At 39.0% G+C, this 19,020-nt stretch overlaps 2 protein-coding genes and 1 long non-coding RNA gene across 5 annotated transcripts in view; 2 read left to right on the top strand and 1 right to left on the bottom strand.

Annotated features, from left to right (window-relative positions):
• Positions 1-19,020, top strand: part of LOC309492377 (uncharacterized protein) — a 232,020-nt gene that overhangs the window by 21,361 nt on the left and 191,639 nt on the right. The gene's annotated exons all lie outside the window — the stretch shown is intronic.
• Positions 2,297-14,234, bottom strand: LOC309492789. Of its 2 annotated transcripts, XR_014203705.1 has the most exons (4): positions 12,778-14,234; positions 11,384-12,381; positions 10,269-11,353; positions 2,297-2,526 (listed from the first exon to the last, which is right to left on the bottom strand). It is a non-coding gene; the product is annotated as an uncharacterized lncRNA (long non-coding RNA). The 2 variants fall into 2 exon arrangements; XR_014203704.1 differs by having other exon boundaries at positions 11,384-14,234.
• Positions 5,043-19,020, top strand: part of LOC309492593 (extracellular superoxide dismutase [Cu-Zn]-like) — a 31,723-nt gene continuing 17,745 nt past the window's right edge. The window contains exon 1 of the mRNA XM_082161578.1: positions 5,043-5,324. The gene's annotated coding sequence lies outside the window, so the exon portion shown is untranslated. The remainder of the gene's footprint in view (positions 5,325-19,020) is intronic.

Here is a 19,020-nt window from a genome sequence, read left to right as displayed (position 1 = left end):
GAGGCTCTACAAGCTCCCCAGAATCTCACTAAATCCTTCAGATTGATCAGATGATGAACTTCCTATACTTGCTATTCAACAATCTTCCATGACTGTTCTTCATTGTCAAGGTGAAATTCCACAGTTGGTGCCCTGTAATATAGGAAGGAATCATCTGAAACTGTCACACTTGCCTTAGTGTGAACAAAAAATAAATTAATACTAATAATTAATACCAAAAACTAAATTAATACTAATATAGAGACTATAAATCACTACAACACCAACATTTTCACTAGTGCACTGAGGCATCTTCTCCATTGACTTGTATTCCAACCTGTCTCCTCATTACATTTTCTAATTTGGTGGCTCTTTTGATGTACCTAAAGCAGTTGAACTGCATCTACATATATGTGTATCTGTGGCTGGCAACCCTTTCTGTGGTAAACGCAGAGGTAAGTGCACTCCCTCAGACAAAATTCAAAGATTTTAACCATTTTAACCAGATGCGTTTCAAGATATTTTAAATTATATTTAAATTTAAATTATATTAAATTATATAAAGAAAGCGATCAAAGAAAGCTCCCTTTCCTATCGCCCGAGCTGTCAATCAAACAGCGCGAGTGTATCTGGACACTTGTCAAAACTCAATCACAGCAGTGGGCGTTTACACTGAAGCCTCACAGCCTATCACAGCAGTGGGCATTTGCAAAGTCTCACACAGACACGCCCCTTAATAGTTCAAATCAAAGGCTAAAACCAGGCTTGGAAAAATGCCTTTTATTTGTTAAATTATGACAATTTTTGATGTTAAAATCATACTAACATTATAAGGGCACCCCAGGGACCATTATGAAATAATAAAATAATGCACTCTATCACCAATTTAAGAGTTTTTCCTAAGTTTGCAAAGATAGCGCAGTCTAGCTTTAAAAAGCATCTGATCTTTTATGAATACTTCAACTTCAACGCCCTAAGAGCTGATAGCGGAGAAAGAGAAAATAAAAAAAACAGCATCCTCTGAGCACGTAACAGATGTGAATTTGATCTAATATAACTTTATAAGGTTAGGAGATGCATGATATGAATGCTATAGGCTAAAGAGATGCATCCTTAATCTAAATTTAATCAACAAGACGTTTGACTAATGGATGTCGTCGCCTAGAGTTTTTTCTTCAAAATGATCTGAAAATCATCCTGCCTAATCATTCACATAAAACAATACATTGATTTCAATTTTGTAAGACACTTTCTGTTTGGAAAGGCAATATGCAAGTGGGCGTCAACGATCCAACAGCATCATGCATATTTAGTGGTTCACACCTGAGGAGACAATGGGGCCCGCATACTTAATGAGCCGAGAGAGAGAGAGTAATCAAATAATGTATTTTCCCATAAATTGTGCATGCAAATTGTATAATATCCAAGGAAAACATGTCTAGTAATTGTGCAGTTAATTCTCATACTGTATTTTCAGTTTTGGAATATGTATCCTCTCCCCAAATTTGTCACTAATAAAACACAATAAAAATTATTTAAAGAAAAGGCTTATATTTACCTTTTAATAGTTTGTTTACATCTACCTTGTAAATATATTTTTTTATTAAACAGGTTACAATTACAACAACAATTCAAGTGTAATCTTTCTTTGTAAAAACTAAAGTATACATTTTATCATGCATATTTCAAAGTTAAGGATTCATTACTTTGAATATAGCCTACATTGGAACAAACACTATAATAACATATTATTTGATGACTTTATTTTTGACAAAACATACTATATTTAACATATGAGCAAAAATTGGCAAACAAAAAAGCTTATTTGAGGTGGCAGATATTTTATAGTAAAAAATTATAATCTATCCAAACTTGTCAACGAAATGTTGTCAACGAAATGTCTGTAACATGCCTATCGTTTTTATTATAGGGAATATACATTTTAATTTGCAGTTTAATACGTTGCTTATACAAATACATTTTATTTAAACATATTTCAGTCGATTTTTACTCATTCATTCACACACAGAAACGCGATTCACTTGAGAATGAAAAAAAACGTACTGTATTCCTCAGCTCAGCTGGATCCGGTGCTCCTCGAAATACCAGCACTTCTGAGGTACATTTTCCATGATTATTATTACGATAGTACTAATACAATATAAATATATATATATATCACAATACAATATGATAAAAAATACTTCATTTAAAAGAAGAGAATTCAAGCTTCATGCCTGTGTGTCTGTGTGACTGAGTATTCGCTGAGTTATTGTTCATTTTCGGACGCGTTTCAGAATGGACTTCACTGACAGAGAGAAAGCAGAACTCGCATCATGTTTATTTTTATTTATTTGGCAAAAAGCACAACACTTGGTTTTTATTGTGAGTATACACAAAAAAAATACACACTTAACAGGATCGATTGATGTACAACACAAGTACGTAAGATCAAAATCAAAATCAGCATTTTGAATCTCTTTCGCACTGATAAGGAAAAAAACGAGCAGATCACGCCTGCGTGATTGCCAACCTCAGGGGGTTAACCTGCAGGTAAGGGCAATCTATGATTGTAGTAGGTTCTGGGAATGTTGTAGAAGGATTTAGAGGTTACAGCGATATACAAACACAACAGAGTTTCAAAAATACGACAGATGACGAGGTTCAGGCTTTATCAAGCTTATATGCAGAGGACTCACACAGATGTTTACATGCACAACTTTTGTTTTAATCTGAATGAAGTCATTTTAATGAATCCAAATGTAGTGTTTACATGAATGCTAAATAAAGTAATATATAATGCTCAATCATCACTCAGTTAATCACTTAATTAGCTCATTAACCTTTAACACTCATATTTTAACAGAAATGCAAAGTAGAAAATTTAGTAGAAAATGCAAACATACTACATATTAGATTTCTTCCACAATTCCCCTCTTTTTATCATTCATTGATAACTATTATAATAATACACCAAATTTAAGTCATCACATTTATACTCTTCATCCCTGATTTTCATAAAAATGATCAGTCTCTTAAATTTGTGAAAGAAGATTTAAAAGCAAGTAAATACTTTATCTGAATGAATAAACACTGTTATCGCACTCCTGACACTAGATCAGACCCGCAGTCACTTAAGTATAAACAAGAAATAGTATAGATGTTAAGAATAGAAAAAACATATCTTAACTCAATTAATACATTTCACTTTAACTTCTGCTGGTCGTGTCGTCATCGAATTTCTGTGGTTTTGGACATACATCTTTGAATCGATCCTCATAATTAGACATTTGAAGCATTTGATATGAAACTTTACTTTTCACCATTCTCTCCACTAAAGCTGAAATACATTGTATAACACATGGCCCACACACTAACACCAAAACTCTTATCTACTATAACTGGCAGAACTGTATGGCATATCCAATATTATATCCCAGAGGTTGGTCAACCATTCAAACCAGTTATCATTTCTTCTCAGCATTTCCCGTCGTGCTTTTGATCATCAGTCGGTGGATAGAAACGGCAGAATCCGACACGGCCACCTCGCGAGAGTTTTTTGACATATGACAGCATGACATCAGAGCAAGGTGGGCCGTACTCGACACATTTATAACTTTATTACATTTATAAACTCTCGCGAGTGCGGATTCTGCAGTCGAGCGCAGTTGCTCTCCACCGACTGATGATCAAAAGCATGATGGGAAAGACTTGCTGACGACACAGCTTAATGCTTATTGGTTTAAATGACCGTGATGTATTGATCTCTTTTCAAATGTTTGATTTTCATGTTTTATGTGTATAAATTATTAGGGCTGGGTAAAAAATATTGATTCCTCGATTTTAATCGATTCTCATTTTTACGAACCGATATCGATTCTTAAATCCCAAGAATCGATTATTCATCCTGTTTTCAGTTGTGTATGTAGCGTGCATCCCATCCAATAAATCACAATAATCTTTGTGCTTTGTTACTATTGATATGAAACAAAGTCTCAGATTTCAAATTCAATCCATTTTCTTACAAAATTCAAAAACATAAATAGCGTTTTGGCGCTGTGGCGTGAGATCGCTCTGGCGCAGCTCTAGAGAAGCACATGATCTTCTCTTCCACCTTGATAATACCAGTTTCAGCGCAAAATAAACATGAATGAGCATCCAAAGTGTGTTAAAGATAGAGTACAACTGATCGAAATCCATATCATGTTACATGCAATCGCTCAATCACTGTTTCAACCGTGGAAAGACGTCAGTAAAACGGCTTGTAAACAATGTCATGTAACGTCACATTTACCTCAGAAAAACTGTATCCAGTGACCATAAACTTGTTAGTCAGCTAGAAAAACTAACTCTAGAGAGGAGCATTTTGCTAAATATATGCACCATATTACTTATTAATTTAATGTTCTTCAATATTTAATGCATGTTTGAATAAATCTAGAAAGTTTTTTTTTATGACAGCCACCATTTAAATTTTTACATTTCATATAACTTTATTATTATAAAAATAAATAAAAGTGTAATTTAAGTTTTTATACAAATCAGTTAATTTTTACCTTCAATATTATGGTAAGCTAATGAAGCCTAGGCTACAACTGACTACCATAGTTTACAGCATTAGTTAAGAGATTTGTTAAAATATTTGAAATGTACCATGTATTGTGGTCTGATATCCAAAATAATCAATATTGAATCGAATTGGAATCTAAATCGAATCGAATTGCAAGCTTGAAAATCAAATCGAATCTGAAATTTGTGTCAATATATAGCCCTATAAATTATGTGTGAATATGCCCAACTCTCTGACAGTGCAATCTCTTTTTGTTATGATGGCATTTTTATATTAAAATATAGAAACACGTGTGTATTAATGAAAAAATTATTGATAAACACGTATTTGGACTCATATTACATCCAATTTATTAGCAACACCGTGCACAAGCGTGAATATCCGTATTTGATCTCACAGGTGTCGGATCCACTGCGAGAAGAGAGATCTGCCGTTAGGAAGTGGTTTCTCTTCGTCTTCCCCTTTAAGCATTCGCGCTAGTCTCACTGTGAAAGCAGACGGGAAGCACAGTATCTTTCTCTCTCTCTCATACACAACACATGTGCTATTTACGGTCTCTTTGTAACTTTATCAGAGTGAACATCGTGTTAAAACGTTGTTGATAAATACTTCATGACGAGTATCCGTGTAATTAGCGAACTCTCTTTGAAACTGGCGCTTTTAATCGTGATCTGTCTATCTCTTCATTCGCGCGCGTGTTTGTCAATGCAGGAGTGAGAGAGCAGGACTTCCGGTGTGTTTTTGCTCATTTCGCCTCTTACTACTCTCCTTTAAGGTATGTTTGCACATTTAATGGTTATATAATTTGTTTTTATTTTCAATGCGATTGAATAGCAGTCTAAGATATAATATTTGTTTGACTAGCATTATGGTTCAATCTACAATCTACAATCAATGACACGGCATGATTGTACCAAAAAGACTTTCTATCACACTAACACACATTTTCTTGATGTGTTTACATGATGTGTGTTCGAATAGTGTTTCAATTATGCTTAGTATTTTTTTATTTGCATTAAATTTTGTGAAACTGTTATTTTTTTTGCCAACATGTGACGTGCAATTATGCCTTTGAGAATTCACGCTTCCGGTGTATTTTGCTAATTTTGCCTCATAGCCTACTATTCCAAAGGGATAATGTACATCCAGCTGATTGTTCTCTCAAAATACCCCCGGCAGAGTGATGAGGACGCGAAGCCGAGATATTGTCCCGCTTATTACACTGCTACTTGCCACATAAGTAAATAATTAGACACGAAATATTGATCTGATTGGTCGCAAAGCTTCCGTGGAGAGAGCAGTTTCAGCGGCAAGTTCAAATTAGACGGACATTTAAGAGATACAATATACAGTCATAGCACTTATTACAAAGCATTTCGCCACATAAACAGTTATGGGGATAAGATATTGATTTCAGATTAAACAGTTTTAAAATCGTATCTCATAATCCAACAGTGTAAACAATAGCCACAAAATGGCCGCCGCTGCATTTGTATGAAACGAGAGAGCGAGTCCACGATACTGGACGGCATAATTAAATAACTATACACAAAATATTGATTTGACTGAGTTTTAATACTTTTTTAGCTCACAAAACGCAAAACTTACACAAAGAAAAAACATTCCTAGCACTGCTGACTAGAGTGACCTGGATGAGCCTGCGTTATCTGTTCTCAGCGGTTGTTATCTGGGAATAATATACCACTGGATGTCGCTATTTACCAATCAGAATCAAGTATTCCACAGAGCCGTGCAATAAAAGAGAATAAATTGCACTCATCCCATCCGTGCGTTAGTGTTGCACGGTGTACCGATACTTCAAAAGTATCGCGAAACTCGGAAATTAAAAACGTCACGGTACCTAAATTTATCAGTATCGATACTTAAAAAAAAAAAAAAAAACCCGCCTCCCTATGGATGTCAGTGTTTTTTTTCCTGACGCACGCAGCAAAGAAGCTGCAGCTGTCAGTGTCATGTGACAAAACACTACAGCGAGATGGCTGCATGTGCGAGCACAAGTGGTCCACTCGTAGAAAAAGATGACGCGAGGAGTGACATATGGAAGTACTTTGCCTACCTTGCTCTGATGCACAGTGCACCGATACTTCAAAAGTATCGCGATTCCCGGAAATGAAAAACGTCACGATTCCTAAATTTATTAGTAGGCTATCGATACTTCTGAGAATGACCGCGTTCCAGATTTGTAAGGCCGGCGACACACTGGCTGCGTGGCGTGAGCGTCTCAGCTGCGTGGCGTGTCCGTTTTTATTTCGGCTCCCATGTTAACAGGTTAGAGCTACTGTAGCACACTGCTAGATAAATAGAACCGACGCCTATTTTTCACGCGACACGCAAGCGTGTTGGAAGCGTTTCCAGGCAAAATAGAATAGGAAAAGATGTTTCTATGTCATTTTGACAAGAATGCATATTAATAAATGACATTTTGATGTTTGAAAGTCTCTAGGTTTTGACATAAATGCAGATATAAATGTAATAAAAAAAAAATCATTGATTTTCAAATATTGCACCTCTCAATACAGAACGAAATATTCTGTAGCCTATTTTGCCGTCAACACTGCCGACGTTGTCTTTGCTGCTATATATTTATGTTTAACATGAAGTATAGGCCTTCCACAACTCTCTCCCCATATGTCAAATATATCACCATGAGGCTTATCATATGTTACCAATATTAAACATTGTTTAATATAATCGCTATTAGGCCTGTCACGATAACAAATTTTGCTGGACGATAAATTGTCCAAGAAATTATCGCGATAAACGGTAATATTGTCGTTCTGAGACCATTTTCATTTAATATAATTATAATGGCATAATAATGCTGGTACACCTTTTCAACGATCTATAAACTTTTATTTCTAAAGAATATTAAACATTGAAAATGGAAAACATTTTAAATATCCAAAAAAATGAACAAAACAATAAAAGCAATGGACTCTTAGTGTCTGTTAACAAAATAAATGTCTGTTAATAAATAAAATGGATGTAAACAAAATTGCACTTAAAAAAAAATATTAAACATTAGGCTTTAGACATTAGGCATAAATAGTGATACATTCCATAACAGCAAAACTGACAGTTAGGACCTTTGTAAACAAAACAAAAAAAAGCCTCAACAAGCCATATCGCACAATTTTGCACTGTTACTCCTGTTACTTTGTCCTCCTGTTACTTTGTCAAGTGATTGTGTACTGTCGGGAAGACGGAGACGCGCTTTATTGCGTGTATATGCTACGCACTGAAAATACTTGGTTAGGATTAGGGGTGAGGAGTGCGTGCGTATTACACGCCATGATAAAGAGCGTATCATATGCACGCAAAAACTATTTTTGGCGTATAAATGGCACGAGAAATAACGTGGTATAGATACGCATTTTCATGTGATCGGGCTCGCTGTCGCAACTCACAACTAGCGTCTTCTCTCTCTCCTGGCAGTCGCCGCAAACAGTCCCGCCGGCGCTTTCCCACACAAAGACCATGCAACTGACAAGAGAGTTCACTCCTCCTATACGCTAAAGAACCGAGAGTGGTCATCCAGTCTCTTTGGTAGAGACTGAGAGAGAGAGACGAGGAAAACAAACAAGCATGCAAATGGAATTATCGCGGCCGGAAAAATGATCGAGCTCATTTTTTTTTATCGTGCGATTAATTGACTTATCGACTATCGCGACAGGCCTAATCGCTGTTCATATTTTTATTCAAAGTTCAGAATCAAGATAAAGTTATTACCGGTAACTCTTGTGTTTCTTATGATAAATGAGATAATGCTGCTAAATTTATGATTTTTTTTTTACCTTGAATGTCATTGCTCTAATTTATTTTTTATATTTTGGTATTTCATATTTTGTTCAAATGTTGAATATATCTGCTGTTCATATGTTCATTTATTAGTGTGTTATATGATTAGAATGTTGTCCCGGTTTTAAAATAAAGCACATCAATGATATTTGAGAGTGTTTCTCCCTTTTCAGGAAAAGTATCGAAAAAGTATCGAAATCGCAATTCTTGACTTGGTATCGGTATCGAAACAATTTTAGTATCGTGACAACACTACCGTGCGTGATCTTGCTTCTTTCCTGAGGATCTGCTTGATATCTGATACAGTAGCATGAACACCACGGCTTACAAAACTATCAGATTAACTAAGGAATATGACATTTTTCGTTAAGTTAAGTGTAACGCCTCCTAGGGCATCATACTGACGCTTTTGACATTTCGTCTACATCCAACGCACATGGCACCCTTTAGCGTCAATATGAGACGCACAGAGCTTTGTTCGGTTATGGTTAGGTTTAGGTCTGGGGTAGGGTTAGGGTTAGACAGCTAGAGGCACCTTCTGGCCCATATCTATCTGCGTCTCATATTGACGCTAAAGGGTGCCATGTGCGTTGGATGTAGACGAAATGTCAAAAGCATCAGTATATGACGCCTTGGGATGAGATCAGGCTGGTTTATGTGTTAACATCAACACACGTATTTCATGGATGCAAACAGGTCTATTTGATGTGCAGTTTAGCCTAAACATACAGAAAACACGTTTCAAAACTGCTTGAAAATATGCCTAGCAGATGTTTACACAGCTTTCCAGATGAAGTGTTGAAAAAGGCTACAGAAGTGGATGTGGTTAAGCTGGAGGAAGAGGAGAGACTGACAACACAGCAACCGTTTCTGATTCAGACCGTTTCATTTCGCTCTCATTAAAAGCATCAAAGCTTCACACAAATGCACGCTGCAAATTACTATTATATAGCCTACTTATTTTGCTGCGGTATACAGTGTTTCCCACAGGATTTTGTGAGACTGTGGTGTGTGGGCATTGGTTCCTCTAAGAACATTTTTACATTTTAAATTGAAATGCATAAATCTTGTGCATTTTGATAGCACAATTAAATGACTAGATCACTGACTACGTTTACATGCAGCCAATAACCCGTTCAAAACCGGGATATTAGCAATAACCCGGTCGCGCACGGCCATGTAAACACCGGCAAAAACCCGGATATGCTCATATCCCGGTTTTTAAAAACCCGGATATTATACCTGGGGTACCCCCTTTCTAACCCGAATATTTGGTCATGTAAACGCGTATCGGCATATCCCCATCAAAAGGGACATTGATTTGTGTTCTGCGCATGTTCTATTCGCAAGGAATCTTGGTCTTTTGAGTAGGGACGGCGCATACAGAAACCCGCGTGCAGTATACCGGAAGTAAACAAGAAGTAGAGGTAAACATGGCGAGACGCAGCACAGCACCACACTTTGAGCGAGGAGGAAAGCGCAAACAAAGGCGATCACTATCTGCCCCGAACTATTCATTATCCGCGTGCTGCTGCTGTTGTTGTTGTCTTTGGATACAGGAAAAAGAATCGGAAATGACGCATATTGCGTCTTAAGGAAGTCCGTACGTCCAGACGCTAACCGTGCGTCGCCGTTTACATCGGGATATTGCAAATTCCATGTATACAGGAGTAACTCTCTCTGCTCACGCATGTAAACGCGTTATTCCGAATGTTTCAGAAACCCAAATAGTGACTCTAACCCGACCATAACCCGGATATTGGCTGCATGTAAACGTAGTCAATGAAGAAATTAGTTCTCTTATAAACATTTTTGTGCTCTAGTAGTAGTATAACATTTTAAATATGGATATGTTTCTTACACGAATGCATCGCTTTGCTTCAGAAGGCCTTTATTTAACCCCCGGTGTGGATATTCATTTATTATTGATGGATCTACTTTTTGGGATTCAAAATCATGTCCTCTATTCACTCCCATTACAAAGCTTGGAAGAGCCAGGATATTATTTAATATAACTCCGATTGTGTTCGTCTGAAAGTAGAAAGTCATATACACTGGCGTGATCCCCCGGAAGAAAGTTTTACATTTATTAATCTGGTGCTCTTTGAGAGTTCAAAATGAAGAGCTCCAACACACCATAAATCATCCACACACCAACCGCTCTAACCTATGATATTCTCTGATTTAGATATCTGATCATCACATTACAATTGTTCAAATTCTCAGTGTTAAGCATGATGATATGGTAACATATCACACTGAAGTAGGTCAAAAGCAAAATTACATTTCCTTAGCCTATAAACACAGGCTTTACTCCCTTCAAACTTAAATTGTCACTGTTTCAATACATCATTGTTTCATGAAAAAAACACTTATCAGAATAATTTCTGTTAAGTTTGTGTAGAATTTTAGTTAAAGGGCTCCTGAAATCCAAATGTAAGTTTTTTTTTTGCTTTTAGTATGAATATGGTAGGCTTAAGGTTATGAATTCAAAACTCTCTCACTTCCGCTAAAATGGATCAGGGAATTCTATGACATCACTGCTGACTTCAGCTTCTCATCACATCTTCTGTCCAATCAAATGCTCTCTAGAATCTAAAGCTCCGCCCCCTCTGCTATAAACACCACCTGGCCAAAGCGGCCATCGTCGCGGAGCAATATGGGTTTTTGCCAGGGTCAATATTGTCCACACCACTTTTTGAAACGACTCGCGGCACGGATATGTACCTAATACAAATTAATAAAACATCTCCAGATATTAGCAGGGCATTCATTTCATTTTTTTGTCAAATAAGAGGCGTTCTTTTTGAGTGCTTGTTGCCGCTGCGATCAGTGGCGCAGATACAGTGTCTCTTGTGGCTTGTGCACAGTCTTCCCTCGGACGCGCGCTTCAATCTATCGCCATTGAGACTCTATTCGTTCCGGTGAAATCACAAAACAAGATGCACACAAACGTGTCTCTCCCTTTCGATGAGGAAAAAAAACCTGCGTATTAGAACCCAGAACCTCGGACACGCTTGGCAGAAGTTCTACCAATAGACCATGAAAGGTCACAAAACACTTTTGTGGATCTATGGATTTATTCACATGAAAATCCTCTTTGAAAATTACTATTGAAATTGATTGGTATGTTAATTTTTCCAATTATTGTTATGTACACATACATTGTACATCTTAGCATTGTATAGCCCCCCCGGCCCCACACACCTGTCCCACCCACTATTTAAAAAAATTACGCCACTGGTTTGAGATTTGTGTTCGGTTGCTCGAGCCATTCAATATGTCCCGCTTTAGCTTCATGTTTCAGTGGAAATTATGTCAACGCATCAAGCAACAGTTTCAAGGCACTTCAGTGAGCCTTTAAGCAATATCTCATTATTTTATATAATATAATATCTTTGTTTTATATAATGACCACTAGGAGATGCTCTAGGCATATGTTTTCCTGATTGTTTTTTCCTGAATTGAAATACTTTGTCTTAGAGACCCTGTTTACACAAGAACGCTCGCGGGTGAAAACGTAAAAATATTTTATCAGATGTGCTTTTCGTTTAGACGGCGACGGCGTTTTTGGGGCTTAAAAATGCAAAAAAGTGAAACCACCCTCCAGAGTGGAAATCTTAAAAACGCTCCACCGTCACGTTCCCGTCTAAAGGGTAAAAAGTCTGCAAAAAAGTCTGCTAGACAGTGAAGGCACCGATCTGCTCATTGTGGCTCTCGTTGCGTAGGCGTTTATGTCACAGGAATGCGCCAGTACAGGAAAATAACAAATCTAGTTTATTTGGATTATTTTCGGATTATATTTGGAACAAATTCGGATTATTTTTTTCATACGTTTCCATACGCTTCGCCATGTTGTGTTGAAGGAAGGTTGTACGCAGGCGCACGGACTTGGTGTTGTTGTGTGGCAGTGCTTCACATTGCCACCTAGCCGCCTGGAGTGCATATTACATTGAATTTCACGCACTTTTGAGTCACCATATGCACGCAGATTTCCTCCCCATAACGCTTGTCTAAACGCAGAACTTTTGCGTTTTCTGTTCAGATCGTTTCCGTATAAACATAGCCTGAAAATGAAAGAAAAAGAGTTATGCACGTTCATTGCGTTTTACCAAATGAGAGTTCTGTCTTTATTAAAATCAAAACAGTAATTTATCTCTGGACTTGCGACCCATCCCGCAATTAATTGTAATGTTATTTTGTATTACTTGGCCGGCCCGACACGCGGATTATCTGATGTGGATATATCTGCAATCTGCGCATCACTTTTGTGCGCTCTTGCAGAATGTCCTGAGTCCCGCTTCGTAATTCTCTATGCAGGAAAAACCCTGCTGTAGCGACAACTTACTGTAAATTTATGCCACTTTGGCATAGCGATCACTTGAATAAACTGTTATCGCGCTAAAAACTGAAGTCGCTGAAGTCCCGTGGGAACTCATTTGTAGCTGGAAAACTAGCCACAACTGCAGAATCTCGAGGTCATGGAAAGGAAGACGATGAAAATTTAAGTTCTTGTATTTTTGCATTCTGTTGCCACAATTCGGAACGGCACAAATGCGAACCATTTCTTCTTCACTTGTGAGCAACTCCGATCTTCACTCCTCACACACTACGCTCCTCCCACCTGCACACTGCTATTTACCTTTTTCCGGCAACAACTGAGTTCCCACAGGACTTCAGGGTGAGACTACAGCTAGCTGTCTAAAACACTATTTAGGTGCATTTAAACAATGGCTAAGTTGCTAAACACATCGTGTTGTCATGTAAGGGCCCTGTTCATGTTGGACAGACATTTTAATTGCATTTTGTGTCTGTTAAGAGGCACAAAGCCCCTCTTTATGTATATGCCCCCATAACTGCTGTTTTAGCTGAGTTGGAGCTCTGGACATAAGCTGTAGCAGCTCCGTGTTGCAAGCACCAATCCAGTTAATTTATTTTTTCTTCTATAGACAGTACTCACAAAGGTATAACGATCAAGATTAAAAATTGTCCGGAGTTCTCCTTTAAAGGGATACTTCAGGATTTAGCATTAAGCTTTGTATTAGTAGAAAACCTGTAGTATTTTCGAATTACCATGCTTTCCACCCTCATATCCCCCTGAGACAAGAGATTTATGTATTTTTTGTCTGGAAAAAATCCTCTGATCCTCTGAAAATCGTCATTTTGCGTCATCGGAGGATTTTCTGGCCAGAGGCTAAAGACTACAGCCAGTAGATGGCGTTGTTCCGCATGTTTTCAGCCCGCCCATAGGAGGTGGGATTTCACTCACAAAATGTACACAGTGTCAGCCGTCTTTCTTTGGAAGCTAAGCTAGCAGGCTCTTGTTCTGTGGAGAAAGCTGAATAGTAGGAGAAAGCTGAGTAAGTAGGGGTAAACAACAACATCCTCCTTTTCCCGGACTTGTCCGGCGGGCGAGATCGTTCAAAATGTACGGGATTCAGCTTTTGCTTTCTGCGGTCGCCATGTTTACATGCACCTTTTGTTTCAATCTAACTGAATTCATTCCGATTGGTGAATCTGAATGTAGTGTTTACATGAACGCTAAACAAGTGATCGGTTGATGTGCGTTTTACCATTGCTAAGAAAATTCCCGCTCCTCCGTGAGCGATGCGAGACCCGGCACGTCTCAGTAATGACGCCACCGGCCTCGCGCCGTTCTCCCGCGGCCGTCAGCCTCGTCCTGCTCGCCACAGTAAACATGATGAAAGAATGGCGACTGTAGAATGCAAAAGCCGAATCCCGGACATTTTGGCCCATTTCTAAATCACTGGCAAACTCATCACGTAGGCTAGCCTTGTTTTCAACTACGCACTCTTACCGGTAGGCGTGGCCTCCTAAGGCAGCGAAGCAAGTGCATTCTGGGAGTTGTTGTTGTAACGACAATGACTATGACATGCGGTCACATGCTGTTCAAATTAGTAAATCCTGATCTCCAAGTCTGCTTGAATGGTCAAAATTGCATCTTTGTGGCTCCCCCGAGGGACATTTGAGTCACATAAGGAAACCCTGTTTTCTTAGAATCCCCTCTAAAACCCCCATTTCAGCTCTGGACTCCCTGTGACTTTTACAACCTCACAGACTCGTGACATTCCAGAACACACACACACGTACACACACACACACACACACACACACACACCAACATCCTTTTGTGTCTAACTTAAAATGTGTGTAACTCAGACTGGTATCTGAATTTCCTGTAGGTATGCGTGATTAATGTTGTTGTGATCATACAGTTATGATCTTCGAGTGTTTGGATCTGAAATGTATTTTTGAAGAATGTTCTCCCAGTAGAATCGCATCCCGTAACCCGAGCTCATTGGCAGGTCATAAAATTTGACCACAGAGCTATCCAGCCCTATGCATGAGATAACAGGGTCGCAACATTCCAGCACACACACACATACAAACACACTCTGGACTGTGAAACAGAAACCCCCTACAGAAAAGGACTTTTACCCATAAAGTCACTCCTAAAGGTACTAAATATATAAATTTGTGTGTTAAGAGGTGTGTGTAACCCATAGGAAAGCATATGTCCTATTTGTGACCTTAATAGAACTGCTATTGCCTATACAAATGCATAATAATGTATCGTTGCATGGCTACAACGCCTAGATTCTATTTTTGATATCTTTGTAATCCTCTCCAGCTAACGGAGTTGAATTCCTATAACAGAATTCAGTGATGCGCATTGTTTTATAAGTTCATATGTCTGGAGAAAATCCTCTCCAGTTAAAGTCAATCATGACTCATTCGAGTGGGCGTGTCTAACCGGACAAAGGAATCTTCCCGCTCGAAAAATCTCGACAGCTGATTCGTCCTTCACGAAGGAGGGGACGGCACCTGGGACACTGATAAAAGTCCAAAATCTCTCATCCTTCCGCTCTCTCATCCTTCCGCTTCCAACTCATCCAACTTCTCTGGACCCTCCTCCCCGGCGCAGCGCTTCTCCAAGGAACATCTGAAGGAGGCCCTGGCCTTCTCCATCGAACGAACCCATGTTCCAGTCGTAGCTGCCGGTCTCTGCAACTAAGATTTCCAGCCTCTCCCATCCCGGGAGACGAATCTGAACTTTCTCGGTAACATCACATTCAGTGAGCCTTTCAAGCTTCCCGCGACACCGGAAGACGCAGCAGAAACAGGACACCATCCTCGCTTCTTGCATCAGCTTCAGCCTGACCAAAAAGAGCACTCGCAAGTATATTGATTCCTATAAAAGCTGTTCCAGGTGTCTAGGTCTTAGGTCTGTGGACTAAGTTACCCTCTATCTTCCCTCTATATCTTTCTTTCTTTCATTTCATGTTTTTGTGTTCGGTTAAATGTTTATTGGTTTGTTTGCATTTTTACGTACGTTTATGTTTGTAGTTTATATAATCTCTAGTGTGTGCCATTTTATTAATAAACCCATTTATACTTTTAATTGTCTCTGTGTTTGAAAACCCACCTTATAAAAGTCAATGAAACTTCAAGATCTAAGCTACAAGCTCGATATTGACTACCTTGAGTAGTTTTAATTCATAAACTCAGAAAGTTTGATATTCGCGGCCAGAAGATAAAACTTTCGTGGAGTTTAAAAGGGATACCCCTTCTTAACTGTAATGATCAGACAGTACAGAACAAGGTAATCTCGAAAATTGATAAAATAAATGTACATGCGACTTATGAATTATGACCATGCGTTATAAATATTAATATTCCCTATATTCTTGAGCTAATTCACATTTACCCCGAGTCGTTTACGTTACATTATTATGGTGGAGAATGCGGGCAGTTTCAAACTTTGTTTGGTGGACAAATTCAGCTTCAGTTGAATGTGTATTATTGGTATTAATAATTGTAGGCTATACGCGCGTTTTGAATTGTGAGAAAAGTCGCCAAGGCGAACTCACCCAGCTGATCGCGGGCACAAAGCCAGCCCAGCTCTGCTAAAACTGCAGTTCATGACATTACATCTGTCTCTGTAAAGACGAAGCAAAACTCTTTGCAGTTGATACATGTAACATGATTTAAACCGACTAAATGAAGACGAAGGATCTCTTTTAGGACGAAGACGTAAATCTGATAGTTTTCAGTCGTAATAGGCCTTATGATATACAATACGTTAACGATAACTCCTGGTCAGAAATTGGCCTCGCGATCCAATTTCGTAAACCTACGCAAAAATCATAAAAGTGCTATTTTGATTAATGCTTATGGGAGATGAGCAGATGATAAGTCCTGCTCACAGCTGTTCTGATGCCTGGTGTGCTCACAGCTTAAGTAAATAGATGTTCAACGCCTGTTTGCTCACAGTTTCTAGTGATTAAAACACGAAGTTTTAATACCTGTTGTTATGTAAACCGTTTTATATGTATAATATGTAATTGGAGGCCAGTTTTATGAATTAAGAAAACGGATGATAATCCCTGTTCTCCTTCTTTAAACCAGTTTTATGAATTAAGAAAAGATGATAATCCCTGTTCTTATTCTAAAACCGTCTCAATGTGTAATGCATAATGTGTAATTCCTGTTAGTCACATGTTGTGAAACTCGCGTCAGTCTTCCGCATGCAACAGAAGCGCAAAACACCACGTGATTCCAAAAAAAAAATCTGCTGAATTACGCCACTGACCGACACTAGAGGGCAGCCTCTAAGTCTGGGGCAGTTCTCAAATTACGCGCCCCCAACCGACGTCATCCTGCGTGAGCGTCGCCTCCCACTGACGTCAGCCTGCGCGAGCGCAACTACGCCATCTCGTGGCGTTCTAAGATAATACTTGCTTTCAATTTCTTTTTCTCTCTGCATTCATTTTTCTCTCTCAAATACTTAACTGCATTCAAGCTTAGCTTATGCTGATATTATTTGGAGTTAGACAATTCCTTTTTCTGTTTTTGACGGTCACACTTTAAGTTAAGTTCGAAAAAAAAAGGAAAACTTTTCGAATTAAAAACTTAGATTTGATTCACTCAGTTCATTGATAGGTCCACCTAGGAAGAAACACGCCACCGTGTGGCGATCTTGGGTCGACTTATCAATATCTGTTTAACCCCCAGTCTGCAATTGAAGTGTCTCCTTGCTCCCCTTTTCGTTTGATTATTTTTATGATCCATACTAATAACCTCAGTGTTATTGTAAGGATTGTAGGAAGTCATTTCGAATTTCAGTTTTGATTATTTTTAGTATTGATACATCACTGTTATCATTCTAATTTTCTTTCCTTCCTTATTATTATTATTTTGGACCTCTCCTTGCATGCTTATTTGAATTTTAATTTAAACAAGTTTGCATTTTTCAAATTGTGTCTATTCAACCAGGTGGACCACTGAGAGGAAACACGGCCCTCACCCTTGTGGCACAAACCCACTGCCGGGGCCTTTTCCTCTGCCTGCGTCTCAAACCTGTGTTGTTTATTCAAATTTTATTTCATTGATAATTATTTTTCTCTTCCCTCTTTCTCCAGTCTCTCCAAGGGGGGGGGTAGGTTATTCTGATAATTACAACCAATTATCGTAATTTCCTTTTTGTTGTATCATTATTTTAGTAAAGCCTTTGCCTCTGACTCCTGCATACATATTTACTCAATTTGATGAAACCAGAAAGCCTTAATTTACTTTAAGTCTAACATTTTAATCCCTCATTGTGTATCTATTGGCAGGACTCAGTCAGTGCACTGTGGTGATCCGAAAGTCATCCCTGGTGGTTTCCGGTGGGCGGGGATCATCTGTCCGGCGTTACTGACACTGCGCTCTGTCTGGTGTTGGAACCGTCAAAGGGTCTGACCGCGCCCGCTGGTTTCCACCTGGATGACCTCTATTCACCCCAGGTAAACTAAAATTTGATAGAACCCATCCACTTATTAGGAACCACAGAATACTAGCTATTCCTTCGGGTGTATTTTAAGTGCTTGGACTCACCTTTCTCTCTCTAAGACACACCTTCTTTCGAGGTCCTGTCCCGATAACCCACGCATCTCCTGGCCCGATCAGGAACTCTCGCAGTGTTAATAAGGCTTAGGCCTCTTTATTTTATTTTATTTTTATCTTATTTGATTTATTTTCCTTAAATAACGCTCCCCGTGTTATTGTTTGCGACATTTCATTGCAGACCAATTCACTTCCTTGTGTTGTGTTTCCCTCTGATCTTCCCTACCTTCAACCTTGTCTCTTTCTCCACTCTGTGTGATTTGTTCCTTTCATTTCACTTAGACACAGAACCTAAGAGAGACCCCAGGAAAAGCTGAATAATAGAGTGACGATCAAAGCGGGCGTCGCTAGACGACCCCCCCAGGCTACCGCCTGTCCAAATTTCTATTGTGGGTCTCATCCATACCCACGAAATTGGCTCAGCTAACTGTCGGCATCAGTTAGCCCCGAAATTCTCATAAACGGCATAGCCCGTATGAGTATAGCTCATTAACCCTAAAACAAACTTGCATTGTGTCTCTTTTTGTGTGTGCTGTGCTTCTCTCACCACAGTAAGCAGAGATGTCGAGCTAACCCAGAAGTACGACCACGAGCAGCTGGCCAAAAATCTTCGGAAAATCGCACTCAACCTCGTCACCAAGGCCCGGGCCAGCGAAAGGCTCAGCCTCGACATGGAACAGAAGGCAGCCGCACTACAGCTCCAGGCCACAGAAGCCCGGAAGGACCGAGCCCACACACAGAGTCGG

This window comes from Leuciscus leuciscus (assembly GCF_965113295.1).
Source record: "Leuciscus leuciscus genome assembly, chromosome: 1".
Taxonomy (NCBI): Eukaryota; Metazoa; Chordata; class Actinopteri; order Cypriniformes; family Leuciscidae; genus Leuciscus; species Leuciscus leuciscus.
This window is presented reverse-complemented; position numbering and strand designations above follow the sequence as displayed.